Source organism: Hylobates moloch, unplaced genomic scaffold, assembly GCF_009828535.3.
Source record: "Hylobates moloch isolate HMO894 unplaced genomic scaffold, HMol_V3 SCAFFOLD_13, whole genome shotgun sequence".
In the NCBI taxonomy this organism is placed as follows: Eukaryota; Metazoa; Chordata; class Mammalia; order Primates; family Hylobatidae; genus Hylobates; species Hylobates moloch.
Window position 1 is genome coordinate 50,957,237 of NW_026652288.1, and position 16,551 is coordinate 50,973,787.

Here is a 16,551-nt window from a genome sequence, read left to right on the forward strand (position 1 = left end):
CACTGGCCTCCCTCTCCAGATGCCATATACCCACCCATGGGAGATTAACATGATGGATTACTTTCAGCCAGGTTGTTCACTTTATGGATTATCTTTAGCCAGGATTCAATCACTTAAAAAAACAATAATCTTTGTCTCGTTCACTATTTTGGATTATCTCCTCCATTTTTCTTGGTAACCAAGAGCTGATACGGAGATGAAGGATACTTTTTTCCAGAAACTGGGGAAATTAAGGACTGCAAAGACAAAGGCAGGTAGATTCTCAGAAAAGGGGCAGGAGCAATGTGAATCAGGCACTCACCAGCCTTGCAAAATTAAATAGATGAATTCAGTCCCAAGCCCTGGATGCCTCAGCAAGGATTGTCAGAAATGTCTGAGATGATCAGAGCTAGGGAGAGAAAGGGCCCCAAAGGGAAGCCTGAAAACACATTTTTGAGAGGCAGAGAGTACCTCTCATAACCTCACTTCCCCCAGGCGACAGAGATGAAAGCTTCTACATCAAAATGAGAAGTCCAAGGAGTTATAGATTTTCTCAACAATAAATAATCTGGAGAGAATGGCCTCCCAACCACCGTTTATAAATGTTAGAAAATACACACTTGTGTGTGGTGAGGGCAGGGGGATGGAGAGTGGAGAAAGAGAGAATTATGGAGTTGTCCCCTCCGGGAGAGGAGGAGGGCCAGAAATCAATTTTCACTATGGCATTCTTAGGATTCAAATGGGGGCTAGGAGAGGGAAGTATGGTCAAATCCGGAAACGTAAATGACCAATTTTTCTCAGTAAGAAAACAGGCCAGGTACTCTAGGATTCTGTGTGCTATTTTTCTTTCCATCTGAGGACCACCTTGTTCATCCTCCTGTCTCTACACAGTATGAACACCACCACCACCCGCCTCGGGTAAACAGAAGCTCCGTGGCTTCCCTCAGGCCATAGTCCCTCCCTCATATTCCCTTCTCGGTGGTCTCATTAAAGAAGCCTTGGGTTACCCTTTTCGGCCCAAAGATTTATAATAAAAATGAAACTAGGATTTAGGATAAGGCTGCTCTTCTCTCTCTCTTCAGGTGGAAAAATAATAGACCTACATGGCAGTGAAAGTTTTAGGTCATTCATTCATTCATTCATTCAATAAGTATTAAGCACCTACTATATGCCAGTCGCTGTGCTTGGTGCTAAGAACACAACAGGGAGGAGAAAGACATGTTCCCTGTCTACGTGGCATGTCTTTAAAAATGTTCTTATCTAATCCAAAAGTGCCAGAAACGCCTAATCTGAATCTAATGATGAAAACAACCCGTCAAAGTCAGACCCAGTGACTTTCTACAAAACAACTGACCGGTACTCTTCAAAACTGTGAATGCTATGAACAACAGGCTAAGGAATGATTCCAGATTAAAGAAGAATAAACAGGCATGATAACAAAATACAGTGCATAAACTTGAATTGGATCAGGGCTAGGGAGAAACATTTTACTATAAAAAAAATTATTCAGCTAGCGCAGTGGCTCACACCTGTAATCCTAGCACTTTGTGAGGCCAAGGAGGGCAGATCACTTGAGCCCAGGAGTCTGAGACCAGCCTAGGCAAGATGGTGAAACCCTGCCTCTATTAAAAAAAAAAAAAAAAAATTTTAGTCTGGCATAGTGGCATGTGCTGGTAGTCCCAGTTACTTGGGAGGCTGAGGCAGGAGGTTCACCAGAGCCCAGGAGGTAGAGGCTGCAGTGAGCTGTGATCATGCCACTGCACTCCAGCCTGGGCAATACAGTGAGACCCTGTCTCTAAAAAAAAATTAGTGGACAATTAGCAAAATTTGAATAGGCACTGTTTTACATATGTGTGTATATATATATACGTATATGTATATATGAGAGAGAAGGGGAGAGCACACAAATGTGGCAAAATATTAGCAATTTGTCAATCTTGGTGAAAAATGAATGGGTATTTATACTATTTTACAACTTTTCTGTAGGTTAATATTTTTCAAATTAAAAGGTTGGGAGGAAAACAAGAATATTCCAACAGTAAAGGTTATGGATTTTTCTTCTCTGAATAATCTTTATAAACAAACTTGCCATCATTTTTTTATTGGAAGGAAATCCTATCCAGAATGATCTAGCCCTGAATCAAGAACTCTAGATCAGAGAGGTGGGTGGGAAGATAGAACTCTTTTGTCTTTGGTTTACAACCAAAATTGTCAGCAAGTAAAAATGCCTGGAAAGAAACCACAACCTTGACTCATGTTAGTATGGTTATAAAAAGTACATACTGTTATTGCCATTTTGTGGGACTAACACAAATTAATAAATCAGAGCTCTAGGCTTGAATGCTAAGAAGCATTGGGGAAGACGTGCAGAGGCTGGAGACAGAGCAAAATATCTGGCAAATGGCATACCAGGGATAGAATTATGTGCAAGAATTAGGGTTACGTGGAAAGAGGCGTGAAAGGAACCAGAATGTGTTGAGCTGCAAGCAAGGTCCATATGCTATTTCATTTAACCCCTATTTACTCAAGGAGAGAAGTATTATTATTCGATCTTGAAGATGAAGAGAGGTTAAATAACTTTTTCGAGATAATATAGCCAGTAAAAAGAAGAGTTAGAATTTGAACATGGTTCTTCATGAATTCAAAGCCCATGTTCTTCCTACTGTGGCACCCAGTCTCCACAAAGAAAAAGGAGTCTAAGGGCATGGCTATTAAAAGAGGATTTGAACCAGTTCTTACCCTTACGCCCAGGTCATCCCCTGCCAATGCCTTCTCTTTCCTCCCCCATAGACACTGATGGGCCAGAGCTGGAAGCAGAGAAATCATTAAATCTGAAAGTTCCATCTAAACCATTTCCTGCTAAAATTCTAATCCAATCAGGTGCCAAAATGTCTCCAGACAATCTTTTTAGATGCCAGGAAAGGAGATTCCAAAGCATCCCTGTAACTATTCCAATAGTTCATAGACACAATTTTACATCTAATTATAATTCCTACTCCCACAACTTTAACCCATTGCCTTTTGCTTGGTTTTTAGTGGAAAATACAGGATAAAAGATCTCCAGATACCAAATATAAGTAACCCCTCTGAGACTTCTTCCATCACACTGTTCTTTCATCATATTCCAAATCTTGTCTACTCACTACCTCATTCTTAAGAGGAAAAAATCATCTTCAGTGCAGGTTAGGAAGTGCTAGAGAAAGAAATGAAAGCTTGATTTTCACTGGCCAAAGGAAAATGGGGTGGTGGGAAGGGAAGCGAATATTTTTTTTTATGGTAGCCCAATGGCAGGAAAATGGTTGCAATTTCCCTGACAATCTACACACCTCCAGATTTGGCCTTCCCAAACCTCAGCAGTCACCTAAGGATTCCAGATGCTACCGGCACACACCGTTAGGAAACATCTGTCACGAAGAACAGCCCCAACTGGGACAAAGGAGAGTAGGAAGGCAGATGGTACCAGTTTAATGAGGATGGTTTAACAAAACATCTTTTAAGCTTTCTAATTCACTTGGCCATTTGCTCCCCAGACTTGGCTGCCAATCAGGAGCAGACTGTGGGGGGATGTTTGCCAGAGAATGGCAATCCCTGAACCTTAACTCAGGAGAACCCAGTACCAGAAAAATGTCAGCTTGTCAGTCATTCTAAAATATGATTAACCCCATTCCAGAGCTAGCAATTCATGGTGATACTGGGGAGAAGGATTTGAGCTACGTGAGGTTGTTCAGTCTGGTTTGGTTGTTCTTGACAGCCAGAGGCCTTACTTAGCAGAATATCAAAAACAAGTATTAGTGTGCCCCATGTCCATGTCTAGCTCTGAGCTCATGACAACTAGAGCATTTCTAATATTTATTAATCATTCATGGAAATAATCATAAAGACCAATGGATATCCAGCATCAACACTGATCTCTTAGCCTTTCTATTTTTAGATTGCCTCGTTCTTTTTTAAGGTTATTAAAGAATATGAACTTGAGGTAAGAAATAATGGGTTTTCTCAACATGCTATCAACATAGGAAAATCCATGGAGAAGATAAATTACTTTTCCATTTCAGTTTCCAAGGGAAGAAAGCCCCAGATATGGCCAAAGACAAGGGAATTGACAAAGCAGCCTCAAAGGATCCTGATTTTATTCAGGGGCGTTGCATGAAAATTTGGATTAAACCTAAGGAATCCCAGATGAAATCACTGGTTTCAAATATATGTGGATCATTATCCGAGGCCTGAATTCAACCTAGCTGACATGCCATTTTTCCCACCAGAACTCTATCTAGTAGATTCCTACAGTTTGCAAAGACTGCATCCCAGCCTCCTGCTACACTCCTTGATCCGCCCTCCTGGCCTTTAGCATTGGTGACTCTAAACAATGAGATCCTCACAGAGCTCACTCAGATTCACCCCGGCAACCATCAGAGAGTGCTGCCCTTCTGTAAAGCAGGCTACAGCCCTAAATCACATTCACCGTGATTGCTGCATTGCAGCAGATAACTGAAGTGTGAGTGCCCTCTACCCTCCTTCTGGAAAATGACACTTTCTTCAAGGATTGAAAGCAACACACACACACACACACACACACACACACACACACACCCTACACCTTCTCCCTACCAGACCTGCAGTTTTCTGCTCTCTGTTAAATCCAAACTTTTAAGATTGTATTTCCAGATCTTTCTTTTCATTGTTCCCCTAACCCTTACTCTTATTATTAACCTTTTCTGTGGCTCTTTGCTTGAACAGGACCAATCTTTCCCCATATATGAACATCTTGCTATCATCACCTCAACCATCACATGGACAGTCCCTCTCTACCTAGAACACCTTTTTTCCAAACTGTTCAACAAGCCTCTCCTTCAGGAAGCATCTCTAACCACACCTGCAGATATCTGACCTCTCCGCTATGCCCTCTTTGCCTGCTCTCGTCCCCTCATTACTGTCCAGAGTTCTGTCCATTTGCTCCTACCTTCTTTCCTTGCTGCACTGCCAGTGTCTGTGCCTTGATTATGTGCCCAGCCTCCTCCATCAGACTGACCTCCTCTGCTCCCCCTTCCTTTGGATTAGTTGGCAGTGAATATGAGTCTCTTGCACAGGAGGTTTTAGGACAGAATGGCATAACTCACTGGCCTAGAACTTTGCACTGAGAAAACGCCTGGTTAGGGAAGAGGGTAGCAGTGGTAGATGGTTAGGTGCAACGAAGTAGCACAGCTCCTGCCTGATGACGCTTTCAGCTTGCCTGTCCTTCCCCAGCTGAAGCCTGAGGTACAGAGTTAACTGGCCACAGCCAAGGGAGCACCCCATGATCTACAGCCCAATGTGGTGACGTCAGAGATAATGAAACAAGAATGCAGGTCCAAGTCTCTTCCACACCACAAAGTGAGAATGCAAAAGAAGTAACCCAAACTGGCTGGGACTAAGGATGTTATCTGTGACACTTACTATTGGCTACAGTGTCATCCCCTTGATGTCCAATGACCAAATTGACGAACAATACAGTTTTATTACTTTCATTGCTTTACTTAATTGTGAAAATAAGTCACCTAATACTTTGGCATTAGGCAACCTGGTGTGATACTCAAACTGCAATAAAGAAATCTCAGCTTAGACTGCAGAAAGGAGGGGTGCTCCAATAATCAAATGGTTGAATATTGTTTAGAATAGGATTTTCCTTTGTTTTGGGAAGATGGGGAAGTGTCCATGAAGTACACTTATATTGTAAGCTCCCAGGAAAGAGAGTTTTCTCTGTTTACTACCATTTGTCCTATACTGTCTATAAATAAGTTCACAGATGCATTCTGTTTAGTTTGGATTGGGTCTACAGTGAGAAATTGGATGATCTCTATATGGTTTGGTGTTTCCCTCAAGTGGATACCACTAAAAGTTTCTAACTGACAAAGGCTGGATTCAAACTACTGAAAATCAGATTTCAGCTAAGTGTAAGTGAATCCAAAGACAAATTCCAAATTAGAAAATTCAAGCACCAAAATGATTCCTTTTGCAAAGGAATTCAAGCAAAAGCAATGTCTTTTTTCCCTAAATTATTACCACCACCACGACCACCAAATCACCACACACTCACACACAATGCAAGACAAATGGTGGCAAATAAAGAATTCCCCTCTTTGGGAGATTACGTTTAAGAGATTTTGTGGCTACTTCCCCACTCCTCAAAATAAGTAAAAGATATGTAAACCATGGACTGAAATGTATAATCCTCAATCAGAAATACACAGAAAAGTGTTTATATCAGAGGCAAGGGCATGCCAAGATCCCAGATGACATCATAGTTGACAGAAGATATGAGCAGGAAGGGCTTCATTTTCCAGTGTTGGCAAGATTAGGGTGTATCTTCCCTGCACCTCAGGTCAGTCTGAGAAACCTTCATGGAAGAGGAGGTAACTGCTCCATATGGGGATTTGGTTTCCCTGGGAAACATCACTTCAATCTACATCTTCATGGTGGTGAGAAGCTTTGCTATGAGCCAGTAAATCAAACCTCACTTAGGCCTTCCTTCCATGCCTCCCATCAAAAACAAAAAAAATAAAAATAAATAAACTCTACATATGCTTTGAACCAGTAAATCCAGTTTGCTCAACTACACAGATCCAGTTAAATGTTTACTACAGATTCTAATACAAATCTAAATACCAAAATATAATAATAATAATTCTCAGTCTTGGTCTGTGCTGAAAAGGAAAATAGAAAGAAACAATTTCAGCACTAATAAGTGTGTTACTTCTCCACAGGGAAAGAGAAGTAAAGCTGAGATGGCTTCCCTAAAAGGTTGGAAAGAAAGCTAGGGTAACCAAATCTAGCTCATACTAAAGAAAATAAATATCCAAGCTTATCTCCCAGGAGTCAGATTCTGAGAATGACCCCACCAAACTGACTGCTTACCAGGCATCTTCCCACACCTGTGAACTTTCTGTGTCCTGCATTCTGTCTGAATGATACTTGAGAGAATACTTTGTCTCCCTATCTAAAATAAAAACTCCTTAGGGTGGAAATTGTTTTATGTTCACACACTAGGCTAGAAATTATAATTCTGCAATAAATATTACTAGCTCAACCAAGTATTGAACTTGAAAACTATGACAGCCCCCAAACTGCTCAGGAGACCAAGGGGAAACACAGCCACCTCCTCCAATTCACCTACCTACCCTACCACCCCAGCGCTGCAACTCTTAAATCTCATTCTAGCTGGGCAGAGGCCAAATTCCAAGAAAACCCATTCCGATGTAGACCAAACCACTGCAGGCCAAATGTACACCAAAATGATGTAGACAAAATCTATCCAGATGTAGACAAAATTCATCTAGATACAGACCAAAACATTTTTGCTTTCTTCCCTCCATATTATGCAGTCCCAGCTACATGCAGACACTACACTAGTACCATTGTGCTATGATTTGGGTAAATAATCAGACATCCAAAGCTTCTCTAGAGGCTACGTATACTTCCTATTATCTGGTGTCATTTCGGAACGGTTGTGAATAAGGTGGCTTTTCTGAGCCTCTCTGGGACAACTTCAGAAATGGCAGAGTTAAATCCGAGTCTCTTCATTCAAGATTTGACACATTCACAGGTTTAGTTTTAGTCAGAATCCAATTTTGGAAACTCTTAACATTTCTATCACACCAAAAAAAGATTATCAACTTGACAAATCAGAAAACCTGGGCTTCTGCTTCTAGAGCTCTTCAGAAACTAGATGGGCTACCAGAATGAATCAGAATTAGATTTTCCAAACAGAATCACAACAGGAACTGGGAAAAGCCAGGGAGGGTGTAAAAGATTAGAGATTTAGGCTGGGCACAGTGGCTCAAGCCTGTAATCTCAGCACTTTGGGAGGCCAAGGTGGGCAGATCACGAGGTCAGGAGATCGAGACCATCCTGGCTAACCCGGTGAAACCCTGTCTCTACTAAAAATACAAAAAATTAGCCAGGCATGGTGGCATGCATCTGTGTTCCCAGCTACTCAGGAGGCTAAGGCAGAGAAATCACTTAAGCCCAGGAGTTAGAGGCTGCAGTGAGCCATGATCAAACCGCTGCACTCCAGCCCAAACAACAGAGTGAGATCCTGTCTCAAAAAAAAAAAAAAGAAAAAGTGACAAAGACAAACCAAAAAAAAAAATCAAAAATTATTTTTATTAACTTGGAATATACTTTTTAAAGGAAATTGGGTTTTCCACATGATTTTGCTTAAACTAAGATTGAAATGAGCCTGCCTTCTGGAGACTCACATGTTAACTGATAATAGAGATGTTTTCCTAGAGCACTGGACAGCAAGAGAAAGTGAACCCAGAATTAAACTATTGCCACATATAGTTAATAACTCAGGTGTCATACATGAATAGGTGTTGTCTGGGTTTCTGGTATTGGGGGTATTGCCGAAAGTGTATGTGTGTGGGAGGTGGGGAACAATTTAAGACTCCAAGGACCTTCAAAATTAAAGAGCTTTAAACATGTTTTGTGATAGAAGGAAACTGCCTCTTGGAGACCAAGGAAGGCCGTCCTATTTCAGGCTTCTCCGCTAAGCCTTTATCAATCAATAAATATGCCTATCATGTATATAAAATTGATAGATTCCAAGAGAGAGAATAGAGCCATCAGGTTTCAAGGTTTATTTAGTGCTGGCTCATTTGCAATATACTTGGGACCTGAGACAAGCCTGCCTTCAGTGTTTTAAAGACCACTAGCAGCCACATCCCAACAGAATTTGGTAATCTTTCCTCCTATAGCTAATCTGTAATTCCCACCACCGCTTGTTTTTTATTGTATTTTATTATTATTATTTTTTTTTTTTTAGCTACTTGAGCACCTAGGAAGAAAACCCTCAAAGTCCTCTCTCTCATCATTGTGCACCACCTTACCAAACTGGAGCTGATATTCTGCAATGTCCACATCAGTGTCCTCCCTAAGTAGATGAGCCACAGATAGTTTCAGAATCTGAAGTGACACCAGGTGGTAAAACATGAAGGAGGCAGCAGACCCAGGTGGGAAAATCTTCATTCATTCAAACAACATGTCTGTGCACATACCATGTGCTGGGCCCTGTGGGAGAGATAAAGATAAATAAAGCAAGCCCTAAATAAATAAACCAGGCCAGAAGGGAAAGCCAGGAATGGGGGCATGCAAAAAGGAGGGAAGGATGGTGGAGGAGGAAGGCTAGGAAATAACCTCCACTAGCTTACATGTTCCTAGGACCAGCTCTACTGAAGTTTTCTGGCTTGGAGTAGAATGGAATGTAGGCCCCAAATCATTCCACCCCCAGCAAACTCACCCACCCTCCTCAGGCCCACAAGGCCTCTGGTCTGCACTCCTCAATCCAGAGCTCTGCCCTGGCACCATGGAATGCTCTCTGCTCAAAGCCTTCAGGGGTTCTACACTGGCACCACTCCAGGACCAGTCTGCTCAGCCTTCTTCCTCCCTGGCTGTCTCAGTTATCTTACCAACCCCATAACCATGAGGAATCACTTATCCATGGTCTTTTTCTGGTGGGGGGAGAGGGCAGGAAGTGGGACCCCAAGGAGGCTGGAAGTAGTGGAACTTTTGAAGGGGGTTTAGGAAAGGGGAGGAACAATGTGAAGGAGGTGGCATAGCCCAGAATCCAGGAAGAAAGCCGGAGGCAGGCAATGGGAGAAGCAGGGGCACCCAGTTTGGAGAGACAGTGGAGTGGAGGCTTAAATGGAGCTTGGTTGGAGACCAGGCAACAGGAAACGGATTTTTATTTTTTTAAGACGGAGTCTCACTCTGTCACCCAGGCCGGAGTGCAGTGGCACAATCTTGGCTTACTGCAACCTCCACCTCCTGGGTTCACCCGATTCTCCTGCCTCTGCCTACCGAGTAGCTGGGACTACAGGCGTAAGCCACCACACCCAACTAATTTTTGTATCTTTAGTAGAGACGGGGTTTCTCCATGTTGGCCAGGCTGGTCTTAAACTCCTGACCTCTGTGATCCACCCGCCTCAGCCTCCCAAAGTGCTGGGATTACAGGCATTAGTTAGTTACCACGCCTGGCCAGGAAATGGATTTTGAAGTAAGTATGTGTGCCAAGTGAGTACTGGATATGGAAGAGGTCCTGACTGGTTGAAGGAGAGGCTGGGAAGGGGTTGGTGCCTTGCCTGTGAAAATACAGGGGTCAGGGCCGGGTATGGTGGCTCACACCTATAATCCCAGCACTTTGGGAGGCTGAGGTGGGCGGATCACTTGAAGCCAGGAGTTCGAGACCAGCCTGGCCAACATGGCGAAACTTAGTCTCTACTAAAAATACAAAAATTATCCAGACGTGGATTATGCCTGTAATCCTAGCTACTGGGGAGGCTGAGGTATGAGAATCGCTTGAACCTGGGAGGCGGAGGTTGCAGTGAGCTGAGATTGCACCACTGCACTCCAGCCTGGGCAACAGAGGGAGATTCTGTCTCAAAAAAAAAAAATAAATAAAATGTGAGAGTCAGTCCCAGGTGCAGATAAAGAACCTCCACTCAGGAGCCCTTTCAAAAAGGATAGATGCACCAGGCCCCCAGTCTCTCTCGAAACACCCCTACTGCGTTCCTCTACCATCATCCCCCAATTCTCATCCCCCTACCCACATTGTCCCTCACCCCGGAGATAAAATTAAAAGGGAGATGGTTTAGGCTTCACTGTGGGAGATCTCCTTAGAGAGTCATTCAGCATTCACAGCATATGTTAACTGACTACTCATTGATTATTGTGATGGAGGAAATAAAGATGAAAAAGATATAGTCCCTGCTTACAGAGTTTCCTGCTCTCTGGAATGGAGATATTCAAACAGTAGGGCTTCCAAGACCCCGAAACAGGTGACCAAAGGAAGGTATCTCCTCCTTCCCTGATGGCAATCTTCAAACAGACGAGACTGGACTCCCAGGGACGGAATAGGTGGAGTCAGCCTAGAGACTAAGGGCTGAATGGACAAGTGATCAGCTCAAGAAGCCACTGGTCTCAAGGGAAAGGGGTACTGCTGCCTTTACTCAATAGGGCTGCTAATCCTCTACACCCTAAATGAGATGAAAGAAAGACTGGGATGGAGGCGAGAGAGGGGAGGAGAAGGGTAGAGGCAAGACCCTGGAAGTACAGTCTATACTAATTATATACTAAGACATAATGTTGGAATTAGAGCAGAGAGAATTGCTCCAGATCTCAGAAAGAATTGCCAACTGTGAAAAACCTAAACATCACATTGATTTTGCCACAGTGCTTCTCTATTAGACATGAACCAAGGGCATTAACTGAGCACCTCCTTTGGGCCTGGCACTACGCTGGGTAGTGGATGAGTGGCCCCAGTCAAGACTACAGAGCCAGGATGCCTAGAGGCAAAGGAGACAGGCAGGAATTGGAAGGATGGCTGTAATGACAGAACAGTAGGGGAGGGGCATCTGGGTGTTTGATTTATGTCTGCTCCAACAGTCCTAAGCTGTCTTCCCCTGCCTCAAGCTGGGATTTTCCCAGATGTGCATCTGCTTGAGGGAAAGAAGGGCGGCACAGGGGGAGGGTCTCCATGTCCTTGCATCTGGTCCCAAGAGCAATCCCTTCTCCTTTCTCTCTGTGCTGTTCACTGCCTGCTGGGTAGAGGGTGGGAGGCTGGGGGAAATGCCAGGGCCCCCAGATAATCACCAGGTAATGAAAAGAACTGGCCCAGGGCTGGGGGGGAATGCAGAAGATGCCGAGTTGGGGCTGTAAATCTCCCTGGGAGAAGGGGTACAGAATGGGGGACCCTGACAGTTGGAGCCCATCCAGGTGATTTCGCATGAAGTATCTGAACCTTGAGGGGTGGGAGGGGGGAAGATGAGAGGCAGGCAGGGGTGTGAGCCACAGAGAGGAGAAGACGCTGAAAGAGACAGGGAGAAGAGAAGCAAAAAGGAGAGATGGAAGGGAGGGCAAGAGATGGGAAGAGAGACGCGAAGAGCGATGGGGAGGCAGCCAAACGAGACAGATGGGAGGGGAGGTGGATGGAGAGACTAAAAGGCACACACAGTGAAACCCATAAAGACGTGATGGTATGAGAGACCCTCCGAGACTGAGGGAGGGAAGCGGGGAGGGAAAGAGAAGGGCTGATGGTGGACACAGTCCTAGAAAAACTCAGACCAAAAAATATCTGGAGTCAAGGAGATAGAGAGAATGGCCGACAGACAGACAGACAGACAGACCTGCCTGACAGAGATGAGGGTGACAGAGGCAAAGAACGAACAAAGAAAACAGGGTTGCAGTGAAAAGGGGGGAGGGAGTGAGACAAAGAGAGAGAAGGAGGCAAGTGTAGAGCAGGAGGAGGGAGTGAGGCCAGGGAGGGGGATATATATTTTCTTTATGATCCTCTTCAATCTCACTCAGCTCGCTGCTGAGCTGCTTCCCCTCTCAGGTGCTGCTTGGTGGCGGATGTGCCCAGAAAGCTGATACGGTGAGGCTGCTGCCAGAGCCCCCAGGCTCTCTCCCAGAGCCAACCTGGGGGGCTCACAGAGACCCCTACATGGACATGACAACCCAACCTGCCTTCCTGTCCCCAAAATGCTGCAGTCCAGAGAGGCCTGAAGCCCAGCTCTTAATTTTTCAGAGCTAATGCAGCCTGGCACAACCAGTAGAAGGGGAAGTGGGGCAGAGGAGGAGGAGAAATAGAGGCAGGCAGGCAAGGGAGGCACATTCTGGGGAGGGTGCTGGGGACAGTCTTTGGTCAGGCGTCAAGGGGAGAGGAGTAAAGAAAGGTAAGGACTGAGGAGAGATCTGCATTTGAGAATGAAATTAGCAGCATGCAAAGGATAAGGGAGATAAGACACCAGTGATGCCCATTACTTTGGGGTCAACAATGTAGACACCTACTGAGAAGCCATGACCAATGCCTTCAAGCAACTCTCTACTAACAGACCCCACAAATATATACATGAAACCCATGAAAGGAGAAACTGAGGCATAGAGTAGAGATCCTGAGACCAGTGAATGTGCATGAATCTAGGTTTTCAGGGACCAGAGATAGAGTAACCAGCCAAGTTTCTGAAGACCTAAGACTTAGCATGACAACCTGGACCCTGCCTTTTTTCCCCAAGCTTTCTTGAGGCTGAGGAAGTAGCTGAGCTCTGCAAAAGACCAGCTCCCCCAGCTCCTCTCAGGGCCAGGGAAGACCCTAAGAACATTAACTCAGGCAATCTGAAGGGAAATTGTCCCCACTCCTTCCCTGCCAGCCTCATGCAAGGTCCAAGAGGCCAGATGTCCCAGGATAGCCAGAGCCTAAGGAGTCTGCTTAGCAGCAGGAAGAACTTTATCACAGCTTATTTGGGCCTCCCAGAGGCAAATTGAAAGGCTGCGAGGAAACAACTGAGGTCCCTACCTATTCCTACACCCATCCCATAGGGGTATGGGTAGAAGGCCAGGGGACAGAATCAGAAGGACTTCACAACCTAGGAGAAAAGGAGAAAAGCCAGTACCCAGGCAACAGCTAGGTCAGTCAGTAGCTGAAAGACCCCCAAGGCAGCTGTAGATCTCTGTTCCTGGCCTGAGTCTCTCAAGCCGGCAACCGGGAAGCTCTGCAATACCAGAGGGGGCCGCTAGGGAGTGCTCGCCAACAGCCAGGCTCCAGAAAGGAAGCAGCCGGCCAAGCCAAGAAGACCGGAAGGCAATCGATCAGAGTCGCCCTGGCAACCGGGCTGAGCCCGAGACGGACAGCACGTCGATAATGAAATCATCGTTAAATGACTTCAAGCCCTAATTAATAATCCAGGCCAACCGAGGCCATGCCTGACTGGGGTCGGGGGAGGGGATGTCATTGTTGGGGAGCACTGGAAGCTTCTGGACAATTAATCAATTAATCCACTCACTCAATAATTGGCTCCTTTGTCCTCTGCCATGCCCCCTCCCCCACCTCATCCACCTCTGACTGTGGAGAGGGGAAGAAGAGATGTGGGGCTAATAGTTTCCAAGGGCCACAGTTCCTCCCTCTCCCTTCCTTTTTTTCCACACATCTGTTTCCTGAGCCAGCTCACAAAAGCTTCCCTAAGTCAGGACTTGCCTGCGCTCTTCCACAGGACCTACCAAACAGTGAACATTTCAGGACCCGGAGTCCCCTGCTATCCAGGTACCTCCCCAGATCCCCTGCTCCCTACCCCACTTCCTCCCATCTAATCCCCCCTCCCCAGTACACACAGACACACACACACACACACGCACACACGCACATCACTGACCCACAGCCCACTCTGACTCTGACTGAGGAAAGAGCACCCAACAATGAATCATGAGAGTTAGCTAAATCCCAGCCACACCAGCTCACCACTTACATACATAACCTTGGGCAGGTTTCCTGCCCTATTCAAGGCCTCCATTTCCTCATCTGAAACCTGAAGGAGGCCAAGTGCAGTGGCTCACATCTGTGATCCCAGCACTTTGGGAGGCCGAGGCAGGAGGATCACCTGAGCCCAGGAGTTCAAGACCTAGCCTGGGCAACATAGCAAGACCCCCATCTCTATTTAAAATAAAACCTCAAGGGATCCAACTGATTTCCAAGGTTCCTTCCTGTGGTATCATCTATTATTACAATAATCGGCCCCTGGATCATTTCCCACTCCTCTCTACTCCGTTCCCTTACTTTGGGGAGGTAAGAGGGAGATTGCAAGGAGTTCCAGGTCCTCATTTAGCAGGTGCTTCATCTCCAAAGAACTCACCTCGAGAGCCAGAAAAGGGGATGGTAGAAGAGTACCTGAGGGGAAGGCTCCCCCAGCCCATCCCCCACCTGGCCCGTCCTTCTGGCCCTTGCCACCCACCTTGCTTATTGCTCTCCACAACCCCCAGCAGGAAATGAAAAGGGTACAGGAAATTGCACTTTAAATCCCCTAGCTCCTGGCTCCCTCCACCAAGCCAGGGAGCTGGGGGCAGGCTAACTTCACAGACCAGGCTTTCTCTGTTTGTAATTAGTAAGACACTTAGGAGGAGAAGGGGGTCCCCGCAAAAAGAGCCCCTCTCTCCAAAACAGCTAATCAGGTTATCCAAAAAAGTGGTGCTAGGGAAAGCATATGGGATTTGCAGAAAGGAAGAACCACAGGATCTTGGGCAAGATAAAGACAGCTGGTGAGACCTGGACTGGATAGGCAGGTGGTAGCCTCCTTTCTGGGAGACGTGATTTATAGCACCACCTGAGGCCAGGAGAAATGGTGTGCAGCCAAAGGCTGGGATGGGCAAAGAGCATAGAGAGGGGACCCTCCAGAGACGCCCTGCAGAGAGGACCAGGGAGCAAAACCCACCAGGTCCATCCCACCCCTGTGGACACTTAAGAGGTTAATAAAGTTCAGAATGTTCAGGGCTTATGTGTAATTAAAGCCAGGAGCTGGGTCATTCCATTTCTTCAAGTTCCATCTTTTACTTTCCCCTCCCCGACATACACACATCTTTTACAAAAGACATTGAACCAGATCCTGGACTTTAGATAATACCTCCACTAAAGAGGAGGGCTTACTGTCAGCAAAAGAAATGTAGAATAGACTTTAGAAAGGATTTCCTTTGAGTTAGGGTTGGTAAATGCTAGGGCAAATGAAATGATATAGAATCTCCAACAACACATTTCCTACCACACACACACACACACACACACACACACACACACACCCCAAACGGGAAAAGGAAAGCCGTCTCTCAACTGCTATTCATTTTCTGGGGGATTGGCTTCCAGGTGATGTGTCCCACATCATGGGACAAAAAAGCCTCTCTAAACATTAGGAAAATAACTCCCATCCCACCCTTCACCCCAGGAGGAAGATGATTGTTTCCCTCCCCAGATCTTGGCAAATGCCCTGCTCAAGGATCGCATAGCATGTGGTTAAGAGCCCTGCATGCAGCTTGGTGGCTTCTCCCCAAGCCCTCCCTCTCCTGTTTTATCTTAACCTCTCTGCGTCTGTGTCCATTCTTTGGACGCACCCTATGAACCCGGTCCTGGAGAGAGGGAAGGAGTGCAAAGGCAGGAGAGGACAGGGTCTTGCTCTCTGGGATGTGAGAAGGAAGACACAAAAGACAAGAAACCGAAGCAGAGAAAAAAAATTCAGCATATAAATCAGTAGAGTGTAAACAGATCCTTTTGGTGCTGAAACATGCATAGGAGAGTGAAAACAGAGATTGAAAGTATGAAGCAAGATCAGAGGGAAGTAAATACCAGGTTGAGAGGCTGGAGAGAGTGCAAAGGGGTTGGGAGGAGGAAGACTGATGTCCCTAGCAGGTATGAAGAGAATAAGCTGGGATGATATCAAAGAGGAAGATGATTTTTAAAGCCTAATAAACTGAGATTCAACTGTACACAGTTCTTTTTGCATAAATCTCATTTTATTCCCAGTAACAAGCCACGGGAGCAAGTATTAGTGTTGTCATTTTATAGATAATAAAATAAAGACACAGAGAGGTTAAGTAACTTGCCTCAGGTCACGGAACTGGTAAGTAGCCAGGAATCAAGTTGCTGCATTCTGATGCCAACTCCTGCTGGTTCTGTCCTGGGAAGCAGCCAATTTTAAAGCCTGATTGCATAGGGAGAGATTAATCCCCATCTCCCCTACCCAGGGCAAAAAATCTGCTTCCTCATGCCCTTTTCAGCCTGTT

General features: G+C 45.5%; 1 long non-coding RNA gene across 1 annotated transcript in view; it reads right to left on the reverse strand.

Annotated features, from left to right (window-relative positions):
* Positions 1-16,551, reverse strand: part of LOC131380942 (uncharacterized) — a 162,707-nt gene that overhangs the window by 119,986 nt on the left and 26,170 nt on the right. Inside the window, exon 2 of the long non-coding RNA XR_009209254.1 lies at positions 8,844-9,024. This is a non-coding gene — a long non-coding RNA (uncharacterized LOC131380942). The remainder of the gene's footprint in view (positions 1-8,843; positions 9,025-16,551) is intronic.